Consider the following 9,116-nt stretch of genomic DNA (forward strand, 5'->3'; position numbering starts at 1 on the left):
CCCAATATGATAGAATCACAGATTTGGAAATGATCTTAAAAAGTATTTTAATCCAATCGTATTCTCTATAGAAAGTGAAGTTGCTCAGTCGTGTCTGACTCTTTGCAACCCCATGGACTGTAGACTACCAGGCTCCTCTGTCCATGGGATTTTCCAGGCAAGAGTACTGGAGTGGGTTGCCATTTCCTTCTCCAGAGGATCTTCCTGACCCAGGGATTGAACCCCGGTCTCCTGCATTGTAGGCAGACGCTTTACCATCTGAGCCACCAGGGAAGTCCCAAGTATCTAATTTAAGATAATTTAATTCTCTAAGCAAGTATCTAATTTAAGACTATCTTGAGAATATTACTTGAATTTTAGTGCTTCATTTTGTCTGTAAATATCTCAATTTTTGTACATGAATAACTATTGCTGACATATCAATTACCCCAAAAATGATTCTTAAAAGAAGAATGGTGGAGTATTTCTCAAAAGCTTGTGGGTTGGCTGGCTGCTGGATCTGCTATTGAACATGCTGAGACTTATCCATGTGGCTACAGTCAGCAAGAGGAAGAGCTGGTCGAGGATATCTGAGTTGGCCCCACTCAAGTTGTACAGAGACAGAGACTGCAGTTGTGGCTTCCTTCTTGGTTCCATTCTGAATCACTGATGATTTCTGAATCCACAGTAAATAGGACTAGCTCCTTTACATGTCAGTTTTAGAACAATATCCCATGAAAGTCAGATGTGGAAGCCATAAGGCCTCAGTAGACCTAAGCTCTGGAACTTGCCCAACATAATCTCTACGATATACTCCAGTCAATGCAAATCACAAGGCCAGCATAGTTTCAAAGCAGCATACTTTCAAAGACAGACTCTAACACTTCAGAGGCAGCTGCAAAATACTGTAGGCTTGTTTTTGAATCTATCATATTTTGAAGTGTGTTTTTTTTTTTTTTTTAATTAGAAAGTGATTTTCTTTTAGGTCTATTTTACTTTTGTTACAACCTTTACTCTTGTGCATACCTAATCTAATGTTCAACATGACAGTCCTGTGGGTATACAGACAGAGCTGTGTAGCTACCAACTGTGATTCTTGCTCAGGTCCTTCACTTCTAAAACCAGGGCTATAACTCCCTTCAACATTTTATCCTCTCTCTTCTATATGTATTTATCCATTCTCTCTCCAAGTGTTTATTTTAAGTACTTGGCATCAAACTACTAAGCTACTATCCCAGTTCACTCAAGAATTATTCATCCAATGACATATTTCTGAAATTCTCAACCACTGGAATAGATTGGCTTTTTCTTGCATAAATTCCCTCTTCCTTAAAAAAAAAATCATGTATTCAAACACAGTCATTGATAACAAAGCAAAAATATACTAGAAAAAACTGTAATAGTGTCTTTTTATCACTTTGTACTTTTTTTTTACAAGTCCTTTATAAAGCAATGATTGTTCAATAAGATTACAACTTATGTACCATGTCAATTCTTTTTAGCTATACATGAGAACATACATGTAATACATAGTAAATACTCTGAAAGCCTGAAGAGAAGACAATATTCCATTTTACTAAGATGAATATACACTGAGAGACATCTTTAGCTAATGATTATTTAAATGTTCAGATATAGAATAGTCAAATATATACTTATAATATTTTACCTCTTTAGTAGAACACATATATTAACTAACATATCAAAAACCACGTTCATTCAGATATATTTTACTTTTTCAAATATTTTATTTGTATATTTGAACTACTGTTTTTCATGAAAATGTCTTGTAATTCACTATACAATACCATTATACAAAATATTTTAAAATGAAATAATATGATTGGAATAATAAATCTATATAAAATAATGTCATAGATGATTGCTCAGGTTAAAACCGTAGTCATGGATAATTTCAAGCACCATGACCAAGAGAAAGATTAGAGGATAAAAAAGCAGTGCCAAGATCTTCCACATAGCTGAGGAAAAGAATGGTTGCCTAAAACCATTTGTACCCATCTACCTTCTAAATAAGGAAAAATAAGAAAAAAAAATGAAATCACACAAAAACATTTCCTCATCATAACCTGAACACAGAAAATGCCCACACTTCAAATTACTGTTAAGTAAATAAAATTAAAATACATTAAACTCTATAAAAAAATCAAATATTACTGAGCTCTCTATTATATTTCTATGACAAGCCTTTGCAGTAAGTGTCAAATAAGAATAGTTTTGGGGGAAAATGCACAGAAGAGAGCAGAGGGAAGACAGTAGAAAAAAATGGAAAAATTACTTTAAAGCCACTAGAAAAATTACTTTAAAGCCATTTCCCCAAAGAGAAAGCCTGTAACAAAAAGCATTATGGTAGATATGTTAATCATAGAAAGCATATTAAAGCCAAGCACAATTCAAGGTTGCAACTTCTAAAGCCATTACTTCTGTGTAAGAATAGACTTTAACCAGGAAGGGTGAAACTACCTTTAGAAATTAGGTAGCAAAAATGAAAAAAAAAAAAAAAAGATATTTCCTTTGTAAGAAACAGGAATCAAAAAGTCAGAGGACACAAAACCTTTGCTGCTACAAAAAACAAACAAGACCAAAAACACACATATACACTGAGGCATTGAAGAGGTTATAATTTGTCACTCAAAGAACAAAGTGCCATTCAACTGAGAACATGGTCAACTGCTATAATCACACACACACACACACACACACACAAACACACATAGATAATTTTATACAATGCGATTACGAGAAGACATAAAATTAAAATGAAAACACATGATGATATTTCCCCTTCCAAATGATGAATTAAAAGAAAAATATAATACTATGTTTCAGAATAAAATACACATCCTTATTTGTATTCTTATATAGCACATATATTAAAATTAGAGCTATAAAAAAGATTAGCATGGTCTCTGTATGAGGATAACACACAAATTCATGAAGTGTTCCATATTTTTTTCACATTGTTGTATGGCAGAAACCATCGCAACATTGAAAGCAATCATACTGCAAATATATTTTGTTTAAAGTTTGGCATATGTTCTAAAATTTAAACAAATAGACAAAAATATAAAACTAAAAAAGATTTTATTGAAATAAAATAAATGAGAAATATCACGTTTTCTTAGTAATGAAGACTAACTTACAAATAAGAATATTATTTGTAATAATATTATAATATTACAATAATATTGTAATAAATATTTGTAATAATATTATTTGTAATAATATTGTTTACTAATAAGAATATTATTTAGTAAGGGTCATTAAAGAAAAGGGAAGGCAGAAAAATAATGATGGCAATGAAAATGAGATAACATTGTAAATGTGTCAGAAAATTCCTGAAAGAGAAGATACACAAAAAGGAAATAAATGAATAAATTTGAGCTCTTGAAAAAGATTTTTAAAAGCATGAAACAATTAATTAAAAAAATATATTTTAAGAACTTTCTTTAGAAAACAAACTTATGGTTACCAAAGCAGAAGGTGCAAGAAGGAGCACCTAATAAATTAGGAGTTTGGGATTAGCAGATGATAAACTACAATATTTTAAATATATAATAGGACCTACTGACTAGCACTGGGAAATATATTCAATATCTTGCAATAATCTATAATATAAAAGAATCTGAAAAACAATATATATGTACTACATAATACATACATACACATATCTGAATCACTTTGCTCTATACCTGAAGCTAACACAACATTGTAAATCAACCATATTTCAATCAAAAAAATAAAATTTTTGAAAAAATTGAGACTACACTTTGCAGACATAGTAAACATACAAGTCACTCATTTTAAGAAAAAATTTTCCAATTGGTTGAGAAAAAAACAAAACAAAACACGCAACTGTCTGATGCTTTTGAACTGTGGTGTTGGAGAAGACTCTTGAGAGTCCCTTGGACTGCAAGGAGATCCAACCAGTCCATTCTGACGGAGATCAGCCCTGGGATTTCTTTGGAAGGAATGATGCTAAAGCTGAAACTCCAGTACTTTGGCCACCTCATGCGAAGAGTTAACTCATTGGAAAAGACTCCTTTGCTGGGAGGGATTGGGGACAGGAGGAGAAAGGGATGACAGAGGATGAGATGGCTGGATGGCATCGCTGACTCAGTGGACGTGAGTCTGAGTGAACTCTGGGAGTTGGTGATAAACAGGGAGGCCTGGCGTGCTGCGATTCATGGGGTCGCAAAGAGTCGGACATGACTGAGCGACTGATCTGATCTGATCTGACTGGGGAAGATTGAAGGCAAGAACACAAGGGGACCACAAAAGATGAGATGGTTGGATGACATTACTGAATCAATTGACATGAGTCTGAGCAAGCTCTGGGAGTTGGTGATGGACAGGGAAGCCTGGCATGCTGCAGTCCATGGGGTGGCAAGGAGTCGGACATGACTGAACAACTGAACTGAAATGAACTGTCACCTTATACAAGAGATAACACTCAAAGTGATAAAGAGAAGGTTAAGAATAAAGAGATTGCCAAAGACATACCAGGGACGTGGAAACAATAAAGATGCAGGATTAATTACCTTATACTAGATAAAGTGTTATTCAAATGAAAATAGCTTACTCATAAAAGGATGCTTATTTTAAGGCTAAAAGCAATAATCCACAATTTAGATGAACACAGCAAATGACACAGCATTACCATGACTAAACAAAAGGAAGTCAAGGACTCTTACCTTGCTTAAGTAGAAAAAATGTAAATAAAATTTAAAAGACATACATAACATAAATAATGTCATGTCTTATGAACATGTAGACAATATTAGATTTTCATAATAGAGAAAGTAACTTAAAAGTGAAATATTTAATCACTGTGGGAAATATAAAAATATTGGTGCTGGGACAACTGGACAGCGTTTGGACAAATAACGCCATGCTTCCCTATAGCTCAGTTGGTAAAGAATCAACCTGCAATGCAGGATATTTCAGTTCAATTCCTGAGTCAGGAAGATTTGCTGGAGAAGGGATAGGCTACCCACTCCAGTATTCTTGGGCTTTCCTTGTCAGCTGGTAAAGAATCTGCCTGCAATGCTGGAGACCTGGGTTCTATCCCTGGGTTGGGAAGATACCCAGGAGAAGGGAATGGCTACCCACTCCAGTATTCTGGCCTGGAGAATTCCATTGACTGAACAGTCCATGGGGTCACAGTCAGACATGTCTGAGCGACTTTTATTAAAGCCATATATCTTACCATATATAAAAACACATTCCAAATGTGTCAGGTGTCTAATGTAAAAAAAGAAATACTAAATATTATAGAAAATTCAATGAGTTCTTCTATACTCTTACTATATCACTCAAAAATAGTTTATAAACTTTACTGTAGCTCCAGTGTTCTTGCCTGGAGAATCCCAGGGACGGGGGAGCCTGGTGGGCTGCCATCTATGGGGTCGCACAGAGTCGGACACGACTGAAGCAACTTAGCAGCAGCAGCAGCAGCAGCAGCAGCCAGGCTTTTCTGTCCATGAGTTTTTCTAGGCAAGAATACTGGAGTGGGTTGATATTTTCTACTCCAGGGGTCTTCCCAACCTAGGGATAGAACCTGTGTCTCTTACATCTCCTGCATTGGCAGGCAGATTATTTACCAATGTACCACCTGAGAAGCCGATTTTATAACCCATTTAATAGAATAAGAATAAAAGTGATATCATTGTGAAGAAAAAAATAGTTGAAATATATATATATATGATTATTTATACTAAGTGTTAAATGGCTGGATATGATAAATGGATGATAAATAGCTGGTTATGATAGAAAGAAAGTAATTTATGACTAATTTTAAAGTAATAAATGTAAAAGAAATGATGGAATTACTAAATTACCATTTGCCAACTATCATAATCATTTTTAGCCAATATTATTAATGAATAGTTATAAATATTTCAGGCATTAATCAACTGTATATTGTAAGCAAAAGAATGATAAATATGAGAATATATTGTCACAAATTATTCCCAACAAGATGCTTAAGGGAAGAATAGTAACTTTACAATGGAGAAATATAGCAGAAATATACCTAACCTAATATAAAGATTAATATAGTCAGGATTGGGGAAAATTTCCATCATAATATTTTTAATGAATCTTTGCAAACAACAGCAATTTTATGAAATTCCTGCCAGAAAACCATAAACTAAAAGTAGAAGTGTGATGGATTATAAGATAAATACATGTCATGGGACATTCTATATAATAATTGTCCCTTTCTCCTCGAAAAACCAAGGTCCTAAAAGACAAAGAAAAAACAAGAAATGCTTCCAAATTAGGGAGCTAAAAAATATATGATAGTTAATACCTCATGTGGCCCATGAATGGGTTCTAGTAAAATAGTTTGCTTCTAGTGGAACAACTGATAAAATTGTCAATAGATAACATAATTAATTCATATTGATATTAATTTTCTGATTTGATAATTACATTGTGACCATCCTGGTGGTTCAGAGGGTAAAGCATCTGCCTACAATGCAGGAGACCGGAGTTCAATCCTGGGGTCGGGAAGATCCCCTGGAGAAGGAAATGGCAACCCACTCCAGTACTCTTGCCTGGAAAATCACATGGACAGAGGAGCATGGTAGGCTACAGTCCATGGGGTCGCAAAGAGTAGGACACAACTGAGTGACTTCACTTTCACTTTCACTTCGTGACCATGTAAGGCATTTCATTTCAGAACATATATGATGAGATGGAGAACAAGAGAGCAAGAGACAGAAAATGTTAAAGCAAATGTAATAAAAGTGCTAACATATGTGAAATGTAGGTAAAGGTCATATGGGGAGCTTTCATATTCTGTTTGCAAATATTCTTTAAATAATGTACTTAAAAAAATTAAAGTGTTTTGCAACTCTTTTATACTCATGTTTGTTTCTGTTCATTTTTTGAAGCAGAGGGTCATAGAGTTAAGAGATTAAAGTTTGAGAACAAAGGCATGCAAAATCAGTACAGGATTTAAAACCCAAAATGAGTTCTAAAAGTGAAACATTGATAAAAATAGGTAATGGATTAATTAGTGGAAAATAATATGTAAATAAAGTTGAAATATAAAAATCAGAGGTTTTGTGGGTAAGAAGGTAAGGTTTTCATTCACATTATTTTCACAATTGGTAAATTAATATTCCTGTGAGAGCTACAACTTAAACAGAGGCAAAATCTAACTCCACATTTTTTGCTTTTTTCCTTGCATGATTATACAATGAAATTTCAAAGTAATTCATATATTCATGCAAGAAACTCTTAAACTAGAATTGATGTCCATATTGCTGGAAAAAGTGCACAAATTTGGGAGCCAGACAGATCTGCATTTGAATCTTACTCTTCCAATTTCCAGCTTCTTGACAAATGTTAGTTCCCTTTTTATAGAAAAGAAAACTGGCTAATTTTATTGCACTCTTTGAATTTTAAGATGAGTTTCAAAGAGCACAGAAGGAGTTTAAATCTGTAGTTTTTAAGACACTAGCTAGTTTCATTCAGCTAGCTAAGTCTTTGCCAGAGCATGAACCATATTTATCTGCATAAAAATTTCTCTCCCAGAAATTCTGCTTCAATGGATGTGGAGGTGGTCCAAGAATTTACGTGTTTAACAAGCACCCCTAGATGATTCAGATGTACATTACATTTTATGAATCACTGCTTTAGATGGAGAAGCCTCACGTTATAGCATTAGGTAGCTTGCTCTGAAGTACAAAAATTACGTGAATCCTTTCTGAAGAGTCAGTTTATACATATTTGACTAAGAAAAGACATTAAAAAAATTCTTGGATAATTTCTTCTTTAATATCAGATATGTTTGAATTAGGAAAAAGTAAGAGCTTATTATGCTTTTAAAAATATATCAGTTATTAAAACAAAAATGCTTGCCACAGTGATTGCTACTTGTATTTTAAATCACACCAATGAGATTGAGAATAATCACAGATGAATTTAGAAATGGAAAGTAACCTGAGCTGGTCAATATTTGGGAAAAAAATAAATAAAAGAATAGAAAAAAATGAGTCATATTAATAGAGATACTTAAGGATGCTTAAATTACACAACAGCTTATTTTCAACAATAATTATATTTAGAAAAGTAAAGAATCATATTGATTGTGTGATATTGTAAAGGAGATGGATAGATTCATCATTATATAACAGGTATTTTGATAAGAACAAAAATTATATATTTACCTCTCACAGGGATATTTCTAGATTTAACCACTGCTCCCATTATGATCTTTTCAAGAATTATCAGGAAATTGTTTAAATTTAAATATAAATTTATTCATTTTCCCTCTTTATGTTGGGAATGGCTACTCTTGGTCAAAGAATATTGCCTTAGAGAATTTTAAAAATAGGTAAAGCTCCACAAGTTGACATGCAAATGCCAAAAAACAATATATCAGGGAAAATGCCATAATCTCTCATTTCAGTTTTCTAATTTAATAGTGGCCAAAGAAGGAATGATACTGAAGCTGAAACTCCAGTACTTTGGCCACCTCATGTGAAGAGTTGACTCACTGGAAAAGACTCTGATGCTGGGAGGGACTGGGGGCAGGAGGAGAAGGGGACAACAGAGGATGAGATGGCTGGATGGCATCACCAACTCGATGGACGTGGGTCTGAGTGAACTCCGGGAGTGGGTGATGGACAGGGAGGCCTGGCGTGCTGTGATTCATGGGGTCGCAGAGTCGGACATGACTGAGTGACTGAACTGAACTGAACTGAAAGTGACATTTTATGGGCAAGCATGAAACTCCAGTACTTGGGCCACCTCATGTGAAGAGTTGACTCATTGGAAAAGACTCTGACGCTGGGAGGGATTGGGGGCAGGAGGAGAAGGGGACGACAGAGGATGAGATGGCTGGATGGCATCACTGACTCTATGGACGTGAGTTTGAGTAAACTCCTGGAGTTGGTGATGGACAGGGAGGCCTGGCATGCTGCAATTCATGGAGTCACAAAGAGTTGGACACGACTGAGTGACTGAACTGAACTGATGGTACTTACCCTTCATGACCACATCTTTTAAAACTATAGTAGTTTTTTTGTTTTTCAGATGTGACATTGATATTGATCTCTTGTTCCATAAACTCTAACCTTTCTTTCTTTATCTACTCTGTTCAGAGA

The 9,116-nt window shown here is 34.5% G+C and overlaps 1 non-coding gene across 1 annotated transcript; it reads left to right on the forward strand.

Annotated features, from left to right (window-relative positions):
• The first annotated feature begins 2,848 nt into the window (after positions 1–2,848).
• Positions 2,849–2,951, forward strand: LOC112448288 (U6 spliceosomal RNA). The gene has a single exon (XR_003036659.1). It is a non-coding gene; the product is annotated as a U6 spliceosomal RNA (small nuclear RNA).
• The last annotated feature ends 6,165 nt before the right edge of the window (positions 2,952–9,116 follow it).

This window comes from Bos taurus, chromosome 1 (genome assembly GCF_002263795.3).
Source record: "Bos taurus isolate L1 Dominette 01449 registration number 42190680 breed Hereford chromosome 1, ARS-UCD2.0, whole genome shotgun sequence".
Classification (NCBI taxonomy): domain Eukaryota; kingdom Metazoa; phylum Chordata; class Mammalia; order Artiodactyla; family Bovidae; genus Bos; species Bos taurus.